The sequence below is a fragment of the Lethenteron reissneri genome, chromosome 5, assembly GCF_015708825.2.
Source record: "Lethenteron reissneri isolate LAM-NWPU_2019-01 chromosome 5, ASM1570882v1, whole genome shotgun sequence".
In the NCBI taxonomy this organism is placed as follows: Eukaryota; Metazoa; Chordata; class Hyperoartia; order Petromyzontiformes; family Petromyzontidae; genus Lethenteron; species Lethenteron reissneri.
Genome location: NC_083783.1, coordinates 9269054 through 9285446, shown reverse-complemented (window position 1 = coordinate 9285446; position 16393 = coordinate 9269054).

Genomic DNA, 16393 nt, shown 5'->3' with positions numbered 1-16393 from the left:
ATTACCCACGCATGCTTTGGGGGGAAATATACAAACAAATGTGCAATGATAATGTAGGCATTGTCCCTGGTGTATGCCATTCGGTTTCAAGGACAATGCACCTCCAATTAGCACGGCTGGCAACGTACGGTGCGAAAGAAGTTCAACATACATCCACATTATCAAAGCATGTTTTTTTCTGCATGTTTTACCACACGTCTGCGTGGGTAATGCAAACTTGATGCCTCGTAATGGGTCTCTATGTGGTGTTTGAACCTCTTAACACGAGGCTTTGGTGTTAACACATTCCTGCGGAGGAAGCTGGTAGGAACGTCGGGTTGCTCGGTCAATGGCCAGGGTCAACGGCGGCGTGGTGTATTCCGCAAATATGGCCGACTGTGAGGGCGGGCACATACCGGCGTGAGTAGGTTAAACATTGAGTTTTATAAGGGAACCACGGGGTGCCCAGCCCCTCCCCACCCTCCCCACCCAGCCCCTCCCCACCCTCCCCTCTACACCTAGATGTTAACTACCTCGCCTGGTATACAGGAGGTCGTGGGTTCGATCCCGAAAGTGACGTCTGTATTTTCGTAGTTAGCACCGTTCTCTCCCGTGGCCGCGTGGATGTTTCCCCGGGTCCTCTGGTGTTTGCCCTCGACGTTTATAAACGTGCGTTTTGACTATTTGGCGGCTATCAATTTCCACTTGAAAAGCCACTTCGTTGAGCTATCATTTGTGATAGCCATTTCGCTTCTGAAAAAAATAACTCCATAGCTCAGTGGATCTTACCTCGCCATCGAGGTGAACCACCTCTACGGGGAGGATTTCCACACAAATCAGACTTAACTTGTTTTATTTTACTTCTACGTGACTTTACCGAAAGAACCAAAGAGTAATTATTGCAGTCACGAAAGCTTCAAATCAGAGATTAAACATTTGTTTTTACTTAAAACCATACAATTTAACTGCTATTGGCCAAAACATCCCAACCGCATGTAACAAAAAAAAATACCAGAAAAATTACTCAATGGGATTACACAGTAACAGCGCTTCGTGACTGCCAAAATCTGGCTGGGCCCTCCGGGAAAATTCTCCCTAGACTGAGGCTTTTCTGGGTAAACAAGCGTACCAAGAATGGCAAAGATCATGATTATTATTCTTGAGGCACGGTCAGTGTGTAGTGCAACAGGCACGGAAGGAAATGTTTAATTACAAGCACAGCAACCGCCAAACAATGTATTGATTAAAAAGCCAATCATCCCCCCCCCCACCACTTAGCATTATTGAGCGATATGGCCAATGCTGTTAGCGAGCACCTATTGACGCCAACGCAGCACACAAACAGGTGATGTGGCCAGCACTCTACTGTGTATCCAGATGCCTTCATCTCGTCCGGCATGGTGATAACACACCTCATCAGCTGGTCAGTTTAGGCTGAGTCGACCTAGAGGAGGCTTAACGTTAAATTTATTAACCAATTTTGCCGAAGATGTTATCAAAGGTCGGTGAATCTAATATGGGTTGATAGGATTATAATAGACAAGCACAAATAGAATTTAACAGCACACCCAGGAGTGGTCTTAAATATATGAAAATTAAAGACTCGACTAAAGTCACTTTAGTATGAGATTTATTTTTTCAGCTCTGGAATTACGTACTAGTAACAGGGTTAACAGTAAACGCGTAGGCCTGCAATTGATTGCACACGCCATTGCTGCCCAACGGGTCTCAACTAGATGAATCTCGAGCGAGCCCCTCTAGATTACGGTACAGAATATCATAATAATACCAAATCATGATTATTATTTCAGCTGTGAAAGCCTCACGAATGTCACGATTGTTTTGCGGAGTTCTAATTTGCAAACTCCGGGTCATCCTGGCGGCAGCGGCGGCTTTTGGCTCAGCCATCGAACAAAGTCGCTCCACCGCATCGCGCCGCCCTTTCAGATGCGCTTCTGCGGCCGTCTGGAACGCTCTTCCTTCTGATGTTAAGAAACCACTGCAGATACGCACTTTTAAATCATCGAGATTGACGAACTAATTTCTTCAGAACTGCTTTTTGAGCTTAGTTTATTGTCCTTCTCCCGCATCTCCGACAAGCGTGATTGGCTACGTATGGTGCGAAAGAAGTTCAACATACGTCGAAAGTGTGGTCACTTCCGTTTTGAGTTTATTTTCTATTTTTTTTTGTCTGTCGGCAGGGAACCAAAATGCCCACACGTTTACAAGTGGGAAATCGTGCTCCATCTCCGCACGGATGGGCTCTCAGAAACCTACCTGCCGGACAAATTCCTAGAAGCACTGCATTGTCCTGCACCCTGGATTGCCACCTCTGAAGTACAATACAACCCAAGGACGTATCATGCGAAGACTAATATCTCACAATACCAGAAGACAGGGCAGCTACTGTACGCGTTAACGCACTTGAGTTGTGTATTGCCGTCTGAAGCAACTGATGTTTAAAAAAAACAGAAATTGGAACATGTCCCCGGGACGACTGACAGATTCCCCAGCACAGATCCCTTCTCGAGAAGAGGATGATCCTGGAAAAGCCACCTGCAGCTGGTGTTCCACACCGGTCCCGTCAATGCATGAACCACCAACCCGACCGATATAGCTTCTGGATCGCAGGTCTCCAACGCCACGCGCGCGTGCACGACGCGCGCGTGGCGCGTGCCTCTTTCCCCCGTTAATTTTAATTTGGGCCCAGACGAACGAAGCGGTGTCATTTGCCCCCGGGCCAACAACATGTTCACGTAGAATAGCGCGCGTTGCTTGAATTCGCCGCTTTCAAAGGGCCCTCTCGCGGTTTAAAACGTGGGTTTTTGCGGGAGCGGCAAGTGTGTGCAGCGGCCTGATGATGATGATGGTGGTGGTGGTGATGATGATGATGATCTGCGGGTACAACTCATTAGCGGCTGCGCGCAAGTCGTCAATTAGCGGCTGCTGCGATGACGGCTCAGGGGCGGGGGTCCGGAGGCGGAATCGGCGTCGGCGTGAGAACACTGGGACACGGGCGTGGCCGTCATAGCGACGCCACGATGCGTGAGGCCCCCGTTGATAATCAAGACACACCGCGCAGGTGCGCGAGCGAGGCATTGCTGGGAATGAGCTGCGCAGGCGTAATCACACGGATTTACTTCGAAATTAGCACGGGAGAGAGAGAGAGGGAGAGAGAGCGAGCAAGCTGGTGGTGTGTGCAATTAACGCAAGGAGAGATCGTGAATCAAACCCCCCTTAGCTAAAGTAGAGGCGCTGGTCGTGCCGTGGATTGGGGCATCGCTTGGTCTGTTGTAGTGAGTTCTCTTAACCTGGAGTGCACGCACCCTCTGAGGGTGCGAGATGTCCTTTCTGGGGGTGTGAGACACGGGCAGATTTTTTTTTTTGGAAGGTGAATCATCTAAACACAAATTAAGTACGGGCATGTAAGTACAACTTACTTTGTTTCTAAAACCTACGTGTGCATTAGCATTGCGCGTGCTGTAAGGATTGAGAACCAAAGGGTGCAAAGGCTGTGCAGTAGAAGGTGAAGAAACACTGGCCTCGTGCCACAGTCAGATCCGCAGTCACGGGTCGGATGAGCCGTGGTCAGAATTCAGAAGCGGTGTCCGTTCCCTCGTTAGGTTTCATAACAGAGTCGGGTCCCGGCGCAGACGTTGCAAGGTAACGACGCGAGACGTATGGCGATCTGTCGAATGTCTGTGTCGTTTCGCATGTCAACCGGCCTGCAGTCTACGCATCTCTGCAGCAGGGCCACCACACACGGTTATTTATGATGCGAGCGTGTTTACTGACCCAGTCAAATGCGACGCACTTGTTAACTCGAAAGGTTTTTAACACAAATGTATTGTGTTCTTTAAATTGTGTCTTGATGTAGCTCTCGTCGCGCTCGCAATAAGCGGCCCATCAGTTGTCTTGTGCCTCTGGGTTTGTTGAATCCTTGGGTTGGATAAAGGAAAAATATCGCGACAGAGCAGAGGACTCATTGTGACTGCGCTCTTTTGTAATTGTTTGCAACATTGGCAGTATAGTCACTATTATTATTATTGATAACGTTGTGGCATTGATTTCAAATAACAATGTATTTCATTACACATCAATGGCCCATCATTTATTGTATAAAAGACACTAGACACCCCTGCCAATTATACTGGCGATTCTTTATAGCACTTGAGGTTGGTACAGCTATTATCAACTCTGATTCAGCAATAATAGTACAATAATTTATATTTTACAACCCCTTCGTCACAACAGCCTTAGGTGTGAAGGTTTTATTTGTCTTCTTCTTGGTTTTTTCGGTAAAGTCATGTAGAATGGAAATAATAAAATAATAAATAATAAAACATTATAAAATAATTCTCACGGCGTTTCGGCCACGACGCAAGCAGCCATCCTCAGGTGAAGAACAGGTCTGTCGAGAAGACAGAGTCTGAATGACACACCCCAGGCTTGGAGCGTCGTTTTAAGCTTGTGTTGTTTCATCGATGGGTGGCTGTTTGACCATACTTCCCCACCCTGGTAGTGTGAGTTGGTGAAGCTTTGGTCCCAGGATTCGTTCAGATGCTGGAACTAATATTAACCCATGCCCGGGATTCAAACACAGGTGGCTAGGTTCAAAGCGCAGTGTGGAAACCACTGCATTATTGCTCGCTTGCCACTCTCGCCCACCTCCCCAGGTGAGAACCTAAGAGACCAAGATGAGTCTCGTGTGCACATGTGCAGGAGTGAGTGAGTCACCAACATCACCAAACTAAATAAAATGCTAAATTTATTATTTAATTTATATTATTTTTTCTATCATTTTTATTATTATTTTATTTTATTATATTTTACCTACGTGACTTTACCGAAACAACCTAACAGTATGAATTCTTACAGTCACGAAAGCTTCAAATCTAGAAATAAATAAAATACAATCATACAAATATAAATAATAATAACCCACGTGATCACAAATGTCTGATTTCGTAACGTGTGTTATGTAATGGCAGGTCACGCATACTTTTTGCCGGAGGAAACATAATGAATAGTGTTGCTTGCTCAACATTCGGGTACCATGATTGATGCATTGCTCTCAGTACCACGGCATTTTAAGAGTTTGGCAATTGTTCCCGTTTGGTTACCAGGAAAAAACTATTTCTGAGGCTATATCCACTTCTCCTAATAGGATTTGTATGAATTCTAAACAAGTTGTGTGCTTCTTATTTCACCGGTTCATTTTATTGGCTTTATTTTTTGCAGCTTTTTTATAGAGAATTCATGAGGACTTTTAATGTGTCTGGCCAAGTGTCTCGGCAGTAGTAGAGCGAGCCGCTCGCAGTGTGGAGGTTGCAAATTCAAATCTTAGTTGGGGTGTTGACTCAGCCCATCATCCCTCTGGGGTCGATAACATAGGTACCACTTTGATGAATAGGCTCTCCACCACCACGGGAAATGTAACTGGCGTTTTGAAATGTAACTCAGCGAAGAATTATAACAGCTAATAACACAAAGCCTATCAAACGCAATATAGCAACTTGAACACCTGTTCAGATATTTTGCTTGAAATTGTGTGCGTTTTTTTAATTGTTAAGCATGGTTCATAAAAAAAAACATTTCAAATTATATTTAATTGCATGAGTTGCAGGTTTTAAAACTATTGACATCTGCTGCAACACCACGCATTTTCTAACACTCGAATGCCTTGGTATTTTACCTTAATTATCGCACACCCCACTGCAAACACAAGTCACTGCTGGCAGGCATTTGCTGGAGCGTAGCATTGTAAGACAACTCTGCTCTAATGCTTGCACGGTCGTGTAATTGTCAGCTCACGAGACCTGCAACCCACAGGTCACCTTTTCGGTTCCATCTCCTGGCGTGGCAGTTGAAACAAACGGTTACGAGATTCTCAAATCCCCACACCTCTGTCCACCCAGCAGAACAACGTGCGTGCAATGTCAGAGAGTCGATCAGCTGGTGGAACGTGGTGGGGTAAATCGTGGGTACTCCCACCAATTCCCAAACATCTGGCCTTCGTGGGCCAGGAATTCAAATGCCCCCTAGAAGGTCTTGAGCGCCCGAAGAGTGAAAGCCCTTTGGTCTGCAGTGGTATAAGCATGAAATTGCAGGGCTGCACCTTGATCTGTACCATTGCTACTATTTGCTTTTCCAGATTAAAAAAAAAAACATCACCCACACACTCATTAAGTCAATCAACGCCAACTCAGCTGCACATGCACTCCACATCCTCACTTCCTACTGGACCTTTCATCACGTTCTATCTGTTGCTGCCATCTGCTGTTAAAATAGTGGAAACGTGCAATTAATAAAACATTCAATGTAGGAAGGAAGGATTTTCCAGTCTGATACAGCTTCATTTGACAAAGCTGCGGTTACACAACTGTGTTTTAATTTACATACTTTTATTTAACTTGCTCCGTTGTCTGTTTATATATGTTTTAATCTTTGACGCTTAATATAGTCGGATCTACGAAGCCGAACGAGCTGAAATGTTGTGCACAGCCTCGCTGTCTCGCGTGGCAATTCAAGATTTCATTCACAGAACCAGTCCAGGTCCCGCCAATCCTAGGCCTCTCTTCTTATTCTTATTATTGTGCTATTTCAAATATATTAGAATTAGCCAGACAATAATAGACTATTGTCATTGTCTGGATTGAGATCTTGGAATGAATATGTATAGATTAATGTTTAAAAACATTTGATTAAAAACTATTTTCTCAACGTGCACACTTTAATTTGAACTTTAAGTTTTAACAAAAATCATAATTTTGACCCCGTAATTAACCTCATAAATAATTAATCTAATTTGATGTGCTGAATAAAAGTGGGTGGCTTCCTCTCGAAATGTTTAATTTTATTTATGCAAGCCACCCACTTTCATTCAACGCATCAAATTTGATTAATTCTGGGGTCAGAATAATACATGTTCTACTTTTAAAGTGCAAGTAAAAGTGTGTGCGCGTCGAATATCGCCAGCCAACGCACGCCATGCCGGGGGTGGTAGCTGAGTGGAATCCGCCCGTTCCAGAACACGGCGAGTTGTATTGGGCTAGCTGAGTGGAGTAGTCTGTGTGTTCTGCTAGAATTTGCGTGCGATATGCGCCTGATGGGTTTCCACCTCACCGAATTCGCAGTTTGGCGGAGTCATTTATCTTCAATTTACGGAGGAGGTATCCACACCTTGTTCCCCGCGTGGTTGTTGTTGTTGGGATTTTTCTCATTATTTGATACTATATAAAAAAAAGTCCCATCACCTGTCTGCTGTGATGCTCTGAATTATCATTGACATTGGCATCTATGAATTATCATTGGAATTAGGATCTATGAATTATCATTGACATTGGGATCTATGAATTATCATTGACATCGAGATTGATAAATTATCATTGACATTGGCATCTATGAATTATCATTGGGATCTATGAATAATTGTCATTGGCATTGGGATCTATGAATTATCATTGGGATCTATGAATAATTGTCATTGGCATTGGGATCTATCTCCTGAACATATCGCCACCTTGCACAACAATAGAATCGAATCTGCTACGAAGCCGAACCGTTGCCAAAAACATCACCTATTGTGTTTTTTTCCCACCTTCCTTCAAAGGTCACGGGGTTACGAACGAAGAAGGTGAGTTTTGTTGTTGCTGTTGTTGCTGTTGCTTGTGCACCATTGCCAAAGGCAGCGACACATAACGCTCAGTTTGTGACATGGATTCGCAACGCCGCATGCTGTGTCTGGTGCCACAGGTACGTTTGTGTTCATTGTCCTCTCTCAGCAGGCTGGAGGGAGGGGGCGGTCAATAAGCCCTGGTTCGGAGAGGCAACGCTCTGGGCAGATATTTCGTCATTCTCTCATAGACGGGCGGACCCATTTGGGCCTTCTTTGTTAGTTATTGTTGGGAGGGTGCAATGATACGAATCAAATATAAACTTTAACAATAACGGTCATTGTGAACAAAGTGGAATGTTGTTTGGGCTTCGTATGGCGTTGAGACGATCTGCCTACACATCTAACGGGTGGCACGGCTGCTGAAGGGCGTTGGACAGTTTGCGGGTCGTGAATGGCAAAACGGTCAATGTGCAGCCCACGTAGAGTCTTGCTCATTCCACTGCTGCCCTAGGAGGCTGTCCACAACAGGCGACTCCGGAGTCTAGAAGAAAGTCAGACGCCTCGGGAGAGATGCGAGTTCCTACATTTCATCCCACCACGCGCGGCCTGTCCATTGACTAACCGCGCAGGAGACCCGTTTACGCTGCCGGATGTACAAAGGCCGTGGCGATTTCAAAAGCGTGCGCCGTGGTTTGAACTCCTGTAGGCCGTGAAATCAAAGCGGCCACCTCCGGCTTGCACCCCCCCTCCCTTCCTGCCCCCATCCCTCCTCCAACGCCTATTTTTATCTTAATGGGCTGTAAAATCAAAAATGTAGCTTATTCGACTGAAAATATCGATGTATGAAAGTGTTGTTGCAAGCAACCACACGCCTGCAATCACGCACAGTTAATTCCCTCGATGTGGTTGATTGCAGGTCGTAGCCGAATCTTTCTGCATGGATTGACCGTCACTGATAGTGACGATGATGATGATGATGACGGTAATTTACATGCCAATAACTGGCTTGAATGCCCAGGCTCAGGTAGCAGAGACATTGCGGCAGCTTCAGATTACCCCGCGCCTCCGATGAGCACAGTTGGTTACGTACAGCGCAAAAGAAGTTCATCGTACTTACGTACAAAGCAACAAACATTCGCCATACAGAGCTCTCGCGCAGTGGTTCTTGACCTTCACCTTGTAATAATGTACGTTAACAAAAAAATACATATGGTGTGATGAAACGAAGTACCTGTACTTAACATGCGTTTCGATGATTCACCTTCTAAAAATAAAACACGGCCATGTCTCGCACCCCCAGGGGAGGTGCGTGCCCCCCAAGTTCAGAACCACGGGGGTAGTGCCTCTGAAAGCCGGACTCGCCGTCACCTAAACCAAAGGAGGATGACGTCGCCCATTAGGCCAGACTGGCGCTTTGAGAAGTGTAAACACGAATTCGCTGGCCGCTAACGCCTTAATGCATGGACGGCCGCAGGGCATGGGCAATTGTTGGTAGCTAGCGCTGGCTCACCGCTTGGCTACTGCTGCTGCATTTCTGTGGCTCGTATGTGTGTGCTGTATGTTGAACTTCTTTCGCACCGTACGTAGCCAAACCGTGTTAATCGGAGGTGCGCGGGAAGGACAACAAACTAAACGCACACAAAAAAAGGCAGTTCTAAACAAATGAGTTTTCAACCGAGATGATTTGAAAGTGCCATAGCTCCAAGTGGCTTCCCAATATTGGACGAAAGAGCGTTCCAGACGGCCGCCAGAAGCGCGCTTCTGAAAGCGCCGCGCGATGCGGTGGCCGCCGCCTTCGTTCGAGAGTCGTTCTCCCTCGCTGTGTCTCTCCGATGAGTCACGAGCGGATATCGTGCGGTGCGTTGCAAGGTGAATGTATTATTGTTTTTGTTGTTAGTATTATTATTGCAAGAGGAGAAGCCCAACACGTGAGCACATTCGGTGAGCCTCCCTTTCAAAATCGCTCCAGGGGGTTCAATGCAACGGTGGCGTTGTATTCAATAAACAACGTGTTTTAGTACGAACCACCCAGCAAACATGGAACGTTGGTCCAACGTTTGTACGACTACCAGGGCAGACGACGACCAACTGACGGCCCCGCCGACGTGTTTTCGGGGTCTTACCGCGCATTGCCAGGCATGAAGTCCGACGTTTTGCTCGATTTCGAAAATAAGCTTCTGCAGGAATCCTTAATTCAGCTCCTGAACAGCGGATATTACGCTGAGCAACGCGTAACCAGCACGAGACAGCCGTGACACCGCAACCGCCAACAACTGTGGTGATGGTGGTGGTGCTGACTACTTAGCCTCGGATTTGCACCTCCGATTAGCACGGTTGGTTGGCTACGTACGGTGCTAAAAAAGTTCAACATACATACATGCCCTTCCGACGGCAATTGCAGGGCTGCACCTTTACCTTTGTACTGCAAGCATAAGTTAGTGTACTGCGTGCTTTGTATACAATTGGCGATTGACTCAGCCCATCAGATCTGTGGTGTCAATATAACTAAGTACCACCGCGTGAAAAGTCAACAGTGGTTCATTCTGTGGACATACTGGCCCCCCGCCACAGCAATGTGGAAAGTCCACGATTGACTGAGAGCTGCCAACATAGTCCGTTCGCGGAGACGCGGCAAAAATAGAAACAAATTCCGGCGTGAATCTGCGGCTCGGTGCTGACGTCAAGCAACGGGTTACGATGCCAGATCAATGCCAGCTGTTGCAATATTCAACGCACGCGCTTGAAATGTTTTTTTTTTTTGCGCGGTATTTAAAAATCAATTAAAAATAAATAAGGGCGCTCTTAGCAGCCGTGTGAACTTATGTATATTTATATGAATAGTTAATAGGGCTACAGTGTGGAGCGTTTCCGTTGTAATTTTCCGTGGAGCTAACCTCACCTGCACAGACGCGCTGGCACACAGAAAACTCGACACGTTCATCCGCTGATCCATGAAAGGATTATGAAAACTTCACGCGATGACTGGCCTCAACCGGCGAGAAATGTACCTCTAAGGCCACGGCGGATGGGATGAGATCAGCGCAGGGCAATGAACATGGCTCGTAAAGAAAGAAAAAAAGAAACAGATCCGCGCGATAACAAACGAACCCAAGACTTGGGTCACGACAAGAAAAAAAACACTCACCGAAGTTTCAGCGCAGAAGTTTCAAATTAATATATTAAAGACTTTTCAACTTTTACTCCATTCGAAAATTAACCCCGTGGCCCATACTGGACATCTGTGAAAAAGATCTGCATATCTTCTTGGTTCTTTCGGTAAAGTCACGTAGAAGGGAAATAATAAAATTATAAAAATAAAACATAATAAAATCATTCTCACGACGTTTCGGCCACAACGCAAGCAGCCGTCCTCAGGTGAAGAACAGGTCTGTCGGAAAGACAGCGTTTCATTCAGACGCCGGAAAGACAGCGTCTCATTCAGACGCTGTCTTTCCGACAGACCTGTTCTTCACCTGAGGATGGCTGCTTGCGTTGTGGCCGAAACGTCGTGAGAATTATTTTATTATGTTTGATTTTTATCATTTTATTATTTCCCTTCTACGTGACTTTACCAAAAGAACCAAGAAGGTGAATCCCTGCAGTCACGAAAGCTTTAAATCGAAATTTAAGATCTGCATAGCTCATCGGATTCCTCTGGTCGAAATTTATATTCTGATTCCGATTCTGAAAAAAACGATTTGATTCTACATTTGAAGTTTTCGTGAATCAAGACGTTTCGGAGGCAACACAAGCTTCCGTCTTCAGGTGGAACCGGTACAGCCAAAATCACTGTAGTACACTGTAGTACAGTGATTTTGAATCGTCATGATTTAAGTTAGTTGTTTTCATTTTTATTTTATTTTTTACCTACGTAACTTTACCGAAAAAAACAAAAACTATTTGCGTTAAGGACCTTTTCAGACTTGCAACACTCCATCGCCAGTGTCTAAAAGGAACAAACACATTTACAGTGGAACTCGGCAAATTACAAAGTAACACCTTTAGGCAGGCGATTGATATGATTTTTTTTTCACAACATCGTTGAGGGTAAGATTCAAAATTTGTAAAGGAGGACGAGGGCTGAGTTGGCACCGCTAAGAGACGTTCCGTTAAGATCCAGCCAGCCGCCTGTAATTAATTCAGGTTCCCAAGTGCATTTAGTTGATAGTCTCAGGCAAGCCACCAACGAACTCATCACATTAAATTGTGTTCCGCACTTAATTTGGCAGAAGTACAGCTCAGAGAATTAAAAAATATATATCAGTTTTACCGCCATATTGTCTCCGACTCTGTGGACCAATGTTCCACTTGAAGGGATCTTGGCAGAAATCCTGTAACATTCACGTCTCTAGCACGAAGGGTTGGACCACCCTGCAAGAGATGCCTGGTCTCACGACATGACACCGATAGCACAATTGGGAAAACATTGTGGGAAATTACTCTCTTTATTTTCGATTGATTATTTTGGTTCGGTCACGAAATGATCCGGGCAAATGGATGCCGTAAGACCCTTCACGATGTAACCTCGCCAAATGAAATTGTCACGTGGTGTACAAGCGTTTTCACAATGTGCCAATGCGTATTGCTTCAGCTCACTGGTGAGTTGATGGGACAATTCTCAAAAACAAGTTTAGCAATTAGAACGCAGCTTTGCACATGGATGTTAGGTCATCCGAGCGACCACGGGAGTGCGGTTGACACTGCACCGGTACGCATGTGGTCAACGATTACCCCCAAAAGGCCCTTAATGTTGAAAAGTGAGCACCGAAGCCCATGTGACTCACTTGTAAGTCCCGGTCTGTATGTGTGTACGGCGGGTGCAGTGGCAGCCGCAACACCGCGATCACACGGATGACCGAACCACCGATGTGCAAAGCTGCGTTAAGTATCTAATTGCTAAACTCCGTTTTCAGAATTGTCCGTTAACTCACCAGTGGGCTGAAGCAATAAGAATTGGCACATTGTGAAAACGCTTGTACACCACGTGACAATTTAATGTGTTTATGTTCGATGGTGGAAGGTCCTACGGCACACGTTTGACCAGATCATTTCGTGGCCTAACCAAACAAAAAACATTGCAGATTGTTCTTTGCATTCTCCGCATTGAATGAGTCCATCTTATGCGTAACACTGTTCCAGCATTGGATAATGTGACTACAGCCGAGATGATTAGTTACTGAGGTTTCTTAATCGACGAACAATTATCATGTGTGACGACGTCGTGGATGATGCCTTTACCAACTCATGTCCATATCACCTCCCGTCCAGCGGCACGCATGGGGAAACCAGGTGAGATTGTTTTTGTTCCCCCTCCTGCCCCCCGTCCCCAAGTGTTTTCGTGTTTTCTGAATCGTCGAGCAAATCGATCCGATAATCGGTAAGTGTAATCAATTTCTCAAATAAACGAAATCTATTTGTTTATTTTACCAGGTACAGCTCGTTACCTGTATAAAAGACACCTGGGAGCCAGAAATCTTTCTGATTGAGAGGGGGTCAAATGCTTATTTCCCTCATTAAAATGCAAATCTATTTAGAAAATTTTTGACATGCGTTTTTCTGGATTTTGTTGTTGTTATTCTGTCTCTCACTGTTCAAATAAACCTACCATTAAAATTATAGACTGATTATTTCTTTGTCAGTGGGCAAACGTACAAAATCAACAGGGGATCAAATACTTTTTTCCCTCACTGTAAGGGTCCCCTGAGCTATTGCTCTTTTTCAGAAGTGACCTGGCCACAAATGATAAATCATCGAATCGGCTTATCATATGGAAATGTTTCGCAGCCAAACCCTCCAAACGCATGATTTTAAATGTGGAGGGAAACACACCGGAGGACCCGGAGAAAAATGCACGTGATCGCGTGGACATGAAAAACTCAAAATATACAGCAGCAGCAGCAGGCGTCAGGGTCGGGATCGAACCCACGACCTCCTGTATACCTGGCGAGGTAGTTAACATCTCCTAGCCACGGTGATGCTAATGAGAGAGAGAGAGACACGCAAACTCAAAATTTACAATAGGCGTCAGGGTCGGGATCGAACCCACGACATCATGTATAGTAGGCGAGGTAGTTAACATCTCATAGCCACCATGATGCTGATGAGAGAGAGAGACATGCAAAACTCAAAATATACAGCAGCAGGCGTCAGGGTCGGGATCGAAGCCACGACCTCCTGTAGACCAGGCGAGGTAGTTAACATCTGCTATCCACCAGCTCAAGTTCCAGACGTGACCATCAACAGTGCTGTCAAGTGACCAATGCAGCATGTGACCCAGGAAACATGGAAACAGTTGCCACTTCGTTGCCATGTGGCTTGGAACCGTTGGCCCAACGTTGAACCAACGTTGGCCCAACGTTCCGTGTTTACTGGGGATCCGGCAGACGCAATCGCCAGTGATGAGACGGTGAAATACGAACGCTCCTGCAAGCGACAATCAACACGATTCAATTAAAGCAAACACTCCATTGCCCAAGCATTCATTTTATTTATAAATATTCACTGCCACATGTGCATGATTCATATTGCCCCAACACCGCCCCCCCCCCCCCCCACTTCATAACCCCCCGCCCACACCCCCCCCCCCCCCCGCCCGCCCACCCTCCCAAGAATCCCTGCCCAACCCAGTAGACAGTCAACATAACTTTTGCATCCTAGGAACATTATTATTGTTATAAAACACACGTGGAAGTTATTATAATGATAAGACACTGCATACGGTATTGCACTCTATAGCATATAATACAGGTCAACATTTTATATGTGTGCATATATATACAGTATACAAGCAATCGTATGTACACGTATATTCATCTCTATGTTTATAAATGCATATAATACATTATATATGTCTGCCCACCATATGAATGTGGGCTCTCATACATATATACACAATTTATGTGTACATACTAAATACATGTTTTAAAGCATCAGTGACCCCGTTCTCAACTGAGATCGGGCCTCTCGTCTCTGTATGTCGATTCCAAATCACCAGTGATGGAAATCCACAACCATCGTTGAGCGTTAACTTCCGACTGCCAGACGATGCACTCTGCTCATCGCCTTGGATAAATATACACACACGTGTGTGTGTGTGCACGTGTTGTACGTGTATGCATATATCAAGTGTACATATACTGACTGTATAGCATGGCCCAAAAGTCAGGACACATTGGGTGATTTCACACACTTTTTAAACTGGCATTAAAACATGTTGTTTATTCTTTGAGTTAATGATATATCTGTGATTATTATTAATCTCTAAAAAAAACTATTCTTCTTGTGGGGATTATCATTGTGGGGATTATCATTGTTTACGAAACTCGATCAAGAACCCTGAAATGGATTAAGATGACAGAAGATCATTAACGGATGTAGAAGTTTAAAAAAAATCCTGAATTAATTTCAAAAGAAAATTAATGCCTGCATTAAAGTTAATCGCAGTCGGTTTGATAATTTGTTAAAATGAATAAAAGCCTATTTGAGTTGTTAAAATAAATATAATAACCCTGCGTCCTGATTTTTGGGCCAGCCTGTATAGCTCTATCCACGAAGACACTCACAGACACATATATGAACGGTTAGTATGTACATACAAGGCTTACGTAAGATTGCTTAAACTGGAACGTGTATCTTTGTGTTGACGGGTCACCCTGACGCTGGCCCTACACGAGTTTTGTGTCAAAGTGTTCCGTATTTTGTTTGCGATAGTAAAAGTGGCACCGCACCAAATGTGGACAGACCAAGAAAATCAGGGACGCCGTAAAAATAAAAGCACGCATTGTTTTTTGTGTCGCGCGTTTTAAAACAATCCTCCCCAAAAATATGCAATTTTCTTTTATTTCAAAGTCTTTTATTTTAGTAAACCAATAACATGTTTTTTAAATAATAATAAACGAAATGTTGAGATACCAACGACGACTAAGAATATCCTTTTGCAACATTCTTTTCATCTCCTCGGACACGCGCAGCACAGCCCAAAGTGATTTCAAAATCAATGATGACGAGCCGCTCGCTTTGATGACGGTGGAATTTGTTTAAAAAAACACGACTTTGTGGAATTGTATTTACGCAACTGTTTCCGTGCGACGCAACCGGCGATTAGCGACGGCGCGTGGAGTCGCGTTGACACGCCACCCTCGTTGAACACACACACACCGCGCTCCACCAAGGCGTCTTACCCACCCTCGCTCATCCTCTCAAGCGCCACTCTCTCCACTCCCCCGTCGTGTCTTCACGCAGCTCAAACTGCGCCCCGGTCTCAGTGACCCCTCTGTCCCTGACCCTGACCCCCCCCCCGGCCCCACCCCCCTCCACTGGACGTGTGTGAAAAATAGCCGTGAAGGGAAAGCCACCGATGTTAGGAATTGGCACAGACGCCCCCCCCCCCCCCCCTAAACTTCCTCCATCACTTTGACGATTACGGCGGCAAGGTAAAACTCAATCGAGCATCCTGCAAGCAAGCCGACCTCATCGCTCGCCTCTGCCGAGTGGAGCCATCGTACTATCTCACAAGAGGATCAACTGACTACATCATTACTCGGCCACGATCAATCCACTCCTTAGTGAAGATTCTCCCCCAGTCTGTCGCCATCTCCCACGATGCTACACGCGGAATGATCGCTTCCTAGGTCGCCACTCTCCCGGTCTTCTTGACCATCTTCTCTTCTCGTGACGTGGTCCTGCCCAAGCCCACATACTCGTCCGAGCCATCTTAATGATGCCAATAAACTGTGCATGTTCTCTAATCCACACGTTCCTTAATCTTTCTCAATGCGATTTCATTTAAATGAAAAA